The following is a 10155-nucleotide window of genomic DNA, read 5'->3' as shown; positions in this document are numbered from 1 at the left end:
TTCTAAATTAGACAAAGGTAATCCTGAAAACCTTAGTGGGTGAGATTTTATGCAGGTGAACACTAGGCAACTCTTCAGATACGAATATTGCAAGCTAAACAAAACAGTTGTACGCATAAGAGACAAGGAGGTTACAGATTGCATTAAATTAGAGTGTGGTACAAATCACTTCCATGATGTTAGGAATGGTTAGGCCACAATGTTCCTGCTTTTCTCATCTCAAGGGCTATGGGGGACCCTAGTGACCAAGGAAAGAATGTGTGGGAGGGGGTACACAGAGAGGAAGGAAGAAAGGTGGAGGAGGAGTGAGACCTGATCTGAATCTGCAGGCACATCCCTCATCTCTCCTGCTATCAGCCAGTTTAAAGGACACCATAATTATGATGGCGATAAAACAATGCCTGCTTATGTGTGCTGAATAAATAAAGAATGTTTACAGCTCAAGAATCTTTTAATTCCAATTAAATGCTATCAAAGAAAAGCCACTTTTCCTACTATAACTGCCTTTCCCCCCAATTATCCTGTTTTGTTGCAATATTTTCCTATGAGACACAAGGGCCTTTCACAATTGATCCTCAACATAGAGGACAAAGTCACAGAAAGTAGAGTTCAATCTTCTATTAAATAATACACAAATCTCAAGAAGGAACATTTATTGGGGTTACCCAAGTTTTTGTTTATTTTACACGAAGGCCAAATGGGAAGAAACTGGAGTGGTGACATTAAATGTTGAGGCCTACCTAAGGGATGCTGAAGCTACATTAAAGTCTTGAGCACCCAGGAGAGAAAGGGAAGATAAGGCAGAAGCAGCCTGATGGTCTGGAAGGGAATCCTCTGGTTCTGTTCCCCTGGCTTTAGCCCAAATCCTCTGTAAGCACTGGAGCCAATCACTGCTTTCCACTTGCAGCTACTGGAAGCACACAAAAAAGCGGGAGATTAAAAAAAAAACACACACACACACACACACACACACACGTTTGATTTTTATGGATATGTATCATTTCATATTCATGACATCAGCAAATCACATCACATTCTGATTTAGACATGGTTTGAACACTCATACCCATCAGGATGGTCAGTGAACAAAAGTTCGCTTTTTATTTCGTGATTATAGAGCAAAAATAAAGTCTGTTAACTTAGAAAAGCTTAATTTTCAAAACTCGAGAACAATTTACACTAGCAAGTTGCACATAAATGCTTCTTCTAAAGTTGTTCCACAACATTTTAATTCAATTTTTTCCCTCCTTTTCTGTGTACTAGTGTTTTGTTTGTTTTTTAAAACACGTGGCACAGGACATATTATGGAAAACGCACCCATTCTGTTAAATGCCTATACAAACTTGCCCTTTACTCCACCTAAGTAATGCTTTGCTGAGCAGAAGCCGAACAACAACAACAAATACACTTCCCTGGAAGAAATACTTTCTTTCTTCCTTTCTTTCTTAATTTCAAAGCAAATAGTATTTGGTGAGATGATACAAAAATCAATCGCAAGAAAACTTCAGCGTATTTCTAAGTTTCTGGAAAGTTGGAGGCCCCTTCCCTTTTGAAAGTTTAGAGATCCAATACCCTCAATTCTACTGGCAGAATTAGGTGGACTTAGAGGGTCCTAAACGTGACCGATTCACTAAGGCGGGGGGCTACAGCATGCAGCAACGTGCTCGGCAACTTAATCCTACGCTAAAAGAGGGCAGAGAGAGAAAAAGAATGGAATACAAACTCTCCCTACGTTCCTAGTTACTTTCAAGGTGGATTGTGTATTTTAAGGCCGATGGGAGCGTCTGGTTTTTGGAGGAAAAGGAAGAGAAGGTAAGTGTTTGTCCTTGTATCCACCAGTTGGTAGAGAAACAATGCAAGAACAAAGGGAACCACTTCCTCATCTGAACATTTTCTGATTCTTCCTGGGTTTCAAGCCTAAAGCTTGCCGAGGCATTCGCTTTACTCTATCATTAGTAGTTTGCTAGGGTTGTTAAACTTAAGAATGAGAGAAAAGTTGAAAGGCCGTGTAAATAGGCTAAATAATATTATAAAGGCTTGCTGTGGCGAATCTGCACTGCGCCTGGCGCGGTAACTTACAGAAGTTGGAGAATGCATGAAGGCACAGCCCAGGAAATAAATAATCTTTGCATACTAGGTCTCGAACTCAGTTTTGTGTTTTGTTTGTTTGTTTTCCTTTTTTCTTCTTTTTACGGCCTTTCTTGTTTGAAGGACTGTCTCTGTGCAGGCTGTAGTAGGTAATGTTCTATGGGAAGAGAGTAGTGTTCGATTTAGGTCTAAAGTTGATTTCCAACGCTATCCTAATGAATATTTTTAAAAGAAAAGAGGATTCAATTATTGATGCTTATGCTTGCTAATGGAAGAAAGGGCAGCGATAGCTGAGGGATGGTATTTAAACATATTTGCTTTGCGTGTACTTTGGTTATTGGCAAGTGTGCTTTTGTGGGTCTGCGTGACTAAGTGACTGGGAGCTCTCTGCATTCTATATAAATGGACCCGCGTGTGGGGGGAGCCCCAAAGACGTTGAGCACGTGAAACATTTTTTTTACTGCCCCCCAAGCAGCGACCAAGTCCCCATTCACCCCACCCCACCTCAAAATGCGTATATTACCTGCCCTGTTACAGTGACACATGTTTATGTTTATAGTCCTGGTTTGTAGTAGTGTCAAGAGCCGCGGCGAGGGGGGAGGAGAGAGGAGAGAGGAGAGGGAGGAGTAAATGCAACCACCCCAACTTGTTGTTAAAGCAAATTTACTGCGTTCCTGCCAGCCCCAAGCGGGGGGCTGGGATGAGTTGAGGGGAAGGGGAGAGTTGGGCTGTGTGTTGGCAGTGGAGGGGGTGGGGTGGGCTGAGCGCCGCAGCGCAGCTACTTTCGTTCCACAGCCCGGTCAATAGGGGAGCACGCTGGTGCGGTGGAAAACAAAAAGGTTCCTCCCGCTCGCTGCGTTCACGTGGGGGAGCTCTGCGCGCCGGGCTCCTGGGCCCTGACCTCTGACCTCAGCTCCTCTCGGCTCTCTCCCGGTGTGGCTCGGCCACTTTTTACCCAGGATGCCACGCGCGGGCCGCGCTCGTGTCGAGCCCGAGTCCTTCCTAATCCTCCATTCCGGGACTCGCGGCCCCTCCCCCTGCGCCGCCAGCCCCGCGGGAGGGTTCTCCGCCGGGGAACCCCCGCCCCGCCCCCTCCAGGGCCCTGGCCGTGGAGCCGGCAGCCAGGCCGGGCGGGGTGCTTGGCGCTGCGGGGCCGCGGGGGTGGGGAGGGCCCCGGGCAGGGCGGCGAGAGGAGGCCGGGCCCGCGGCCCTGCCGAGGCCTGGACCTGTTGACTGCCATTGGTCCGCTCGGTCCGCGCCCTCTCTCTGCCCGCGCCGCCCCAGCCCTTCGGCAGAATCTGGGGGAGGAAACGGGGTGGCTCCTCTCCCCTCCTCCCTCCAACTTTTTTTTCTCTTGTGGGGACGGGAGGGTGAGGCCGATCTGCAAACTCCGCGGCTGCCCCAGCCTTCCTCGGACAGTATCGTCACGCGCGGGCCCGCCGCCCCCTTCAGCCCCCGCTATTTAAGTCCTTCGCCCCTGGCGGCCCGACTCGCGGACGAGAGCACGCGGGCCCTGCGGCCCGGGTCCCCTGCATTCGGGCCGCTTTCTGCCACGGTAGCTCCCTCGTCTGGGTACTTTCTCCCTAGTCCCGGGAGGCGTAAGATAAAACCTCTGGTTTGCTGCGTGCGGCTGGGCACATCCTCTTCAGAAGGTATTCGCTGGAGAGTTTGAGACAACTGTATCGAAAGGAGGAAATAAAAGACGAATTAGTCTTTTGCAGTTTTTTTGAGACTACGTACTTCAAATTCTATTTTTTCTCAACCCGGGAGAGTGTAGTTACGGCTAAATAAAGGTTATGTTGGATTGGTTCTATTTCCTTCTAGACTTGGATTTCTGGAGGAAATTTTTTTTTCTTTCCGGAAGGAAACAGCAACTCAGGGTTACGCTGCCAATGAGACTTCGAGGGCACTTCTGGAAACCAAGAGAGATATAGTAGAAATATGTATAGGAAATAGGAGGAAGGAGGCCACAGCTAAAGCTGGGGTCGCCAAAGGAAGTACCTCGTGTGGCATGGGGGAAGGGCCGGCCTAGGGAGGTGGCCGGGGTAGGGAGCCCAGAGCCGGAAAACCCGGGGCTGAGGCGGAGGAAGCGGGACCTGCCGGGCTCCAGGGTGCTTCCATTGTTCGGTCCCATCGCCAAAGCTCTGCGACGCGTTCTTGCCGGGGGAGGGGACCTGCAACTCTTACCCTGCAGCCTGCGGCCTGCGGAAGCCCACGAGGCTCGCCCCCTCTCGCCCGACCGGTTTTATGACCCTCGGTGGCCTGCAAGGGGCTTTCCCAGCGGCAGCCTTCGTAGAAAGGCGCTTTCACAACGTGCAGCTAAAAGGAAAGACTTTAGGCCAGCCTGCAGCTCACATGTTACAAGGGAAAGCTGCATAGATGTTTATAAAGTTATCACTAGATAAGCGACAAATGTGGGCCCATCTCCCCCGAATGTGAAAACAGATTATATAATATTTAAAATAGCTCTAAATGTATGGATTCGAAAATGAGTGTTAGCGTTCAAAGGAGTTCAAAAAAGCACTTTTTCTCCCCCCCTATTTTTTTTGTCCTCATTTGTTACTACTCAGCTCTTTGTTGTGTACAAGAAGTCTGGTTTTAAAAGAAGGGCTCTAACAAAAAGGGGCTTGGTTTGTTAAGGTGAAACGCGTTTCCAAAATAACAGGGAATTTCAAAAGGGAAAAACGTCCATTATGACTTTAAACCACGTTTTGGAAACAATATAAATTGCAACTCATCCTAAGAAACTGTTTTTCTTTGTGAGTCATGTGGGAAAAATATTTTTGGCAAACGTCAGTTTTTTAAAAAATGAGGGATTTCCAACAAGTGATCCTGGTCTTGTAGACAAGACCAGAGTCTTCCTGCGTGAGGACTTATGAAGAAATAATTTAAGTCCTGTGACCCAAAATTTACTAGGAAAAAGAGTAATTTGGATTTAAGGATTATAATAGACTTTGGACATTCCTTCTAAAATACTCATTACAAGTCTGTATTATGCAGCACTGTTTCCCAAGGTGGATTTTAAAAAACCAATTAGAATTGATCTCTAATGGAATATTATATTTACACGTCATCATGAAAACATCATTTGGCAAGAGTTTTGAATTAGAAACTGAAGTTAACAGATGATGTCGTAAATAGCATGTTTGAAAAGACCCTTTAAGAGTCAGTTAAAGGTGGTGAAGGTTGTGATTTTGCATTTGAAATGCTATAGTAGTTTGCATTTGAACACTTTCATTTTGCAGGTCTTCTTTATAAAGCTGCATTTCCTCCTGGAAACCATTCACCTATTTCAAGGCACAGGGAAAAATTTTATGTGAGAAGTCATTTAAAGCGTAACTATGGGAAGGATGGAATAGGAGAAAATTGAGGTTGAAAATTAAGTATTTTAAATCTGTTCATTCTGTTCCACACTCATCCCCTGCTCAATTTACATTTTTATTTATAAGCCTTTGAATATTTAGAATAGCTTTGCAAGTTTATCTGTTATGTAGTTGATAGGAGATGAATCTTCTTTACATCTTTTACTATTTCAGGGTTTTTTTTTTATTTTGGTTTCATTCAAAGTAAAACAAAAAATTAAAAGTCAAGATATACTTGTGAGAAAAACAACAAATGGGCAGGGAAAAATAGTATGAGTGGGGGGTGGGGACAGAGGGTGAGTAGCATTCCTGGTCAGTCTTTGTGACACATTTCTTTAATATTATGTCATTATATTGGCCCCCTCTGCTTGTGCCAAAGATGATTGCTTTTTTAATTGGGCTAAAGTACCACCATATTAAAAATTACCTACATTCTGGCCCTCAATTCCACAGTAAAGTAAGAATGACAAAAAGATCTGAGGCTTGTGTGTTTAATTCACCAGGAATGTTAAGCTTCATAAGATTCACCCTATGGGGTCATGTTGGTCCTTGGCACTGCTACTGTACAATGGCAAATATACACATTATAGATTTAAAAAATCTTAGATGGCTAGACAAACAGTTTATTAATTGAAGGAATAAAAATGAATTTGTCAAACTCATTCTTTCTGGGACACAATGCACTTAATTAACATATTCGTGAGCTTGTTTCTGCTTTTGGGAAGCAGTGGCCCCTTTCACAGAGGAAAACATTTAAATCTTAAAAAGTGACCTTCTTTAGTCCAAATACTACTTAGCAATTCAGCTTAATTTGTTCTTTTCTTCTCTTTCCTTTTTTTTTTTTTTTTTTTTTTTTTTTTTCCAGTTCCAGATATGTTTCATTTCTTTTAAGGACTCTTCCATTTCCAAGACTGATTTTCCTCTTTGCATGTTGAGAATCTTTTACTTACCATAATCTTATTGTGTCCTATCAACAGACAGCAGAATATGTCACTTTAATTACACTTTAATTATAACAGAGATGGAAATCTTCAATGTCAGTAAAAATGGAAAATGGGCCCTACATTATATTGATGACACCCTGGAAAGGCAGTGTGAATGTTGCTGCTCACTGCTGGGAGAAGCTTTGCTCTGGAAGGTTAGGGTTTTGCAACATACAAGTTTTAAAGGCTTTTTACAGATACTGTCTTTCTACTGGAAATTATGGGATATTTTATCTCCTAAAACGTAAAAATGCAATGTAGTAGCATTAATTGTATAGCAAGAGAAATAGCTCTGAAGCCAAATGCAAGGTTAAGTAAAGCAAACTCTTTGAGAAAATACTAGATCTTGGTCTTTGGAAACATTTTAAATTTGGATAACATAGATTTAAATTTGGGAATCATCTCACTTTTCAAAAGTTAAATGCATTTACAAATGATATTAATTGTAAATAGTCAATCCTAAGAGACTTCTCCAACTGCAGTTGTGACTTTTATGTGAAAAGTCACAATGTAGACAATTCTAAATAATCTGGTAAATGCAAACTCTAACAGACTCAGAAAGAGAAATAGTGCATGCTTTTCTCATATTCTGAATCTAGATTAAGAAACACAAAAGACAGGAAAACAGAAGGGGACTGTTTGGAAAGGGGAAGATGACCAGTGGGATGGGGGAGGGGGAGGAGAAAGAAAGGACTAGAGAAGGTAATGAGGGAGTAAATGATGAAAACAAGTACATACTATACATCCATGAATACACCATCATGAAATCCATCATATTGTAAAAATAATATATACCCCCTTCTTTCTTGTCTAGTATATTAATTTTAACTACTGAAAAATTTTGAGGATTTGACTGATTAGAAAAACTTTGTTAGAAGTTTTGGTTTGTGTAGGCAAAATAAAAATTTATTCTGAAGAACAAATTTCAGAGTGCACTCACCTTTTTTCAACACCAATGTTGTATACTAAGCAAATGTTTCTATGGGCTTACTACTTCCAGGGTACTTGCAAGGCACTATGGTAAGACAAAAAAAATCATCAAGGAAGACTAACATGGCTCATTAAATGGAATCTTCCAAAAGCCATTAACAGATTTTCAACTGAAAACATAATTGAAAAGAATCTTCTTTCATGAAATTTGAATATATAATACATATGGGAGACATGTAGGGTTTATACATGTAGGGTTCTATAAAGACCCAAGAGCCACTTATTGTAAATAACAAACCAGTTCAAAATATTTATTAAAATAATATAAATATATATATAGCTTGTGATACTTTTCATAGTAAAGGTAACCTTAGTTATCAAATGAATAAAACAACTTTTTACACAAATTCTATCTGAACGTGCATGTGAATCATAAGAAATTGGATTCTTTTTAAAGGTTTCCAGGTAATTTATTTGGAAACAAGGTTATAGTTTTCAATAAAATTTTATAATAAATGAGTTCTAATTATTTTGTTTAGAAAATAGGTGTAAGGGTAATATAGGATTTAAAATGATTCCTCAAAGTCAAAAAGCTAAGGAAAGTATATAGTGTTAACTATTATAGAAATATTCACAATTACACAGAAATATCCCTTAGTTTCTATGCCTCATTATAGAAAAGAACCTTAAACTAGATATAATATGTAAAAACAGGAGGCAAGTAAAACAGTATTTTACAGAGGAGATAAATATGAACATGGAAAATCTATGAACCAAATACAATTTTAAATATTTCTTTCATTGAATCTACTTTGGTAACTGATTATGGAAAAGCAAATTTGAAAAGTTGGTGTCTAGGTTAGGGACTAAAGAAAATTATAAGAAGATATATTGCCCATGGAGTGAAAATACATTTTTCCATTATAGTAGGGTTAGAGGTTACATCATAAAATACTTTGAGTTTTTTGTGGTTTGCCTCAGCTGATTAGTTTAGAGAAAATAGATGAGCCAGTACCGTGTTAGACACCATTATGTGAAGAATATTTGAGACAATAGGCTTTTCATTCTTTCCTTTAGGTATAAGATATACATAAGTATTTGTGGAATATGGAATTGGATCTAAACAGTAATATTAATATTAAGGTTCTTTTCTAGAAAGATATTCTATCAATTATATGGTAATATAATTTTGTGTCACTAATTTTTAAAAATGTACTTGAACTTCAGCAATTATGGCAATTACAAGTTTTACCCATTCTGAGACCTGATGACTAGTATATTTAGCTTAGTGTTTTTGTTATATGTGTATATATGTGGTATGTGACTTATACATATCTCATAAAGGACAAATAGCTTTCTTATTGCTATATTCCCTATATACAAGAGTTCTGGTACACACTGAATGTTCAATAAATATTTACTGAGTGAATAATTCACTGCATATTTGAGCATATTCTGTCTGTTCTTTTGTACTTACTATATTATAGAAATAGAGCAAATATTGTACTTTAGCCACAAAACAAAAAGTTTACTATCCTGTACATGAGTTAAAATGAAATGTCCTATGTATTCCCAATATTTTTCCTTATTTTTATGACTCACCATTGTAGAATGTTAAAAACCAATTTTAAATAATTTGAATTCTAGTATGTCAACATGTATTCATTTATATATCTTTCACAAAACTTCTGTTTCAAATACTGTTATTTATAGAAAAACCTGTCATAAATTGTGCATTTTTTCTATATTTTCTTTTACACATCATCCATGTCCCCATTTTTTTTATTATTTTTGGGGGGGTAAATTTCAAAATTTCATATAAATGATCTTTTTTTTGTCTTGAAAAATACAAGTATTTACCTGTATTTACTAGGTGTTACAGACTGAGGTAAGGCATTTATCCTTCTTTACATACAAATTAATTCTATCACAAGAACTAAGCTGCAATGCATTAAAAATAAAAAGAATGTATTTTTAAATAATTTAGTGCATTAAGGCTTGACAGCAGTGTTTGGGAACCAGTTCTACATTGATTTGAACTCAGAATTTCAACATTAGGAAGCAGAATAGGAACTGGACACTGAAGTGATCTCCTTTGTATAAGGGTAAAGATAAGATACTCTGTACACTTAAGATAAATAAACAGTATACTGTTTGAAGGTTGCTGGAGATTTAACACTTCATAGTTAAGAGCATCATTAGAGGTCCGGAAATTTATTATTATCATATCTTCTTAAAAATGTCATCTTACTAATCTCTAGTCACCATTTCTAAATGTATTAAGATTAAAAAAAGAATCTTCAATTTTGTATTTCTTTCGAGTTCATTTTCTCCCTATCACAAGCTTTGGTAGACTCCCATTAATGTAGATATCTCTCATAGCTTTTGAAACATTTGAATGTATTTGTCAATAGATGCTTCCATTGTGCTGTATCTATTACTATTCTTAGACTTTTAGCAATTATTTTTAAACAGAAAAACATCCACATTACCTCTTTTGAACACCCTTAAACTTAAATTATTATATTACTTAGGGAGTGCCTAGAACTTGGGGTCTTCTAGCATTGAGTAAGTGCATTTTCTAGACCATATTATATTGTTATTTTCTAGTAAGCACTTTTATACCTCTAACTAATTAGCCAAGTCATTTAAATAATGTTCCCATAATCCCCATTTCGTGCTAAACTTTCATGACTGAGCACTTTTTGCTTAATATCCGTATTGGGTGTACATGCAGAAGGGAGTAGGGAGACTAGTTTTTTTTTTTTTTATAAACTACTCAGTATCCAGCT

The sequence above is a fragment of the Phodopus roborovskii genome, unplaced genomic scaffold (genome assembly GCF_943737965.1).
Source record: "Phodopus roborovskii unplaced genomic scaffold, PHOROB, whole genome shotgun sequence".
Classification (NCBI taxonomy): Eukaryota; Metazoa; Chordata; class Mammalia; order Rodentia; family Cricetidae; genus Phodopus; species Phodopus roborovskii.
This window is presented reverse-complemented; position numbering follows the sequence as displayed.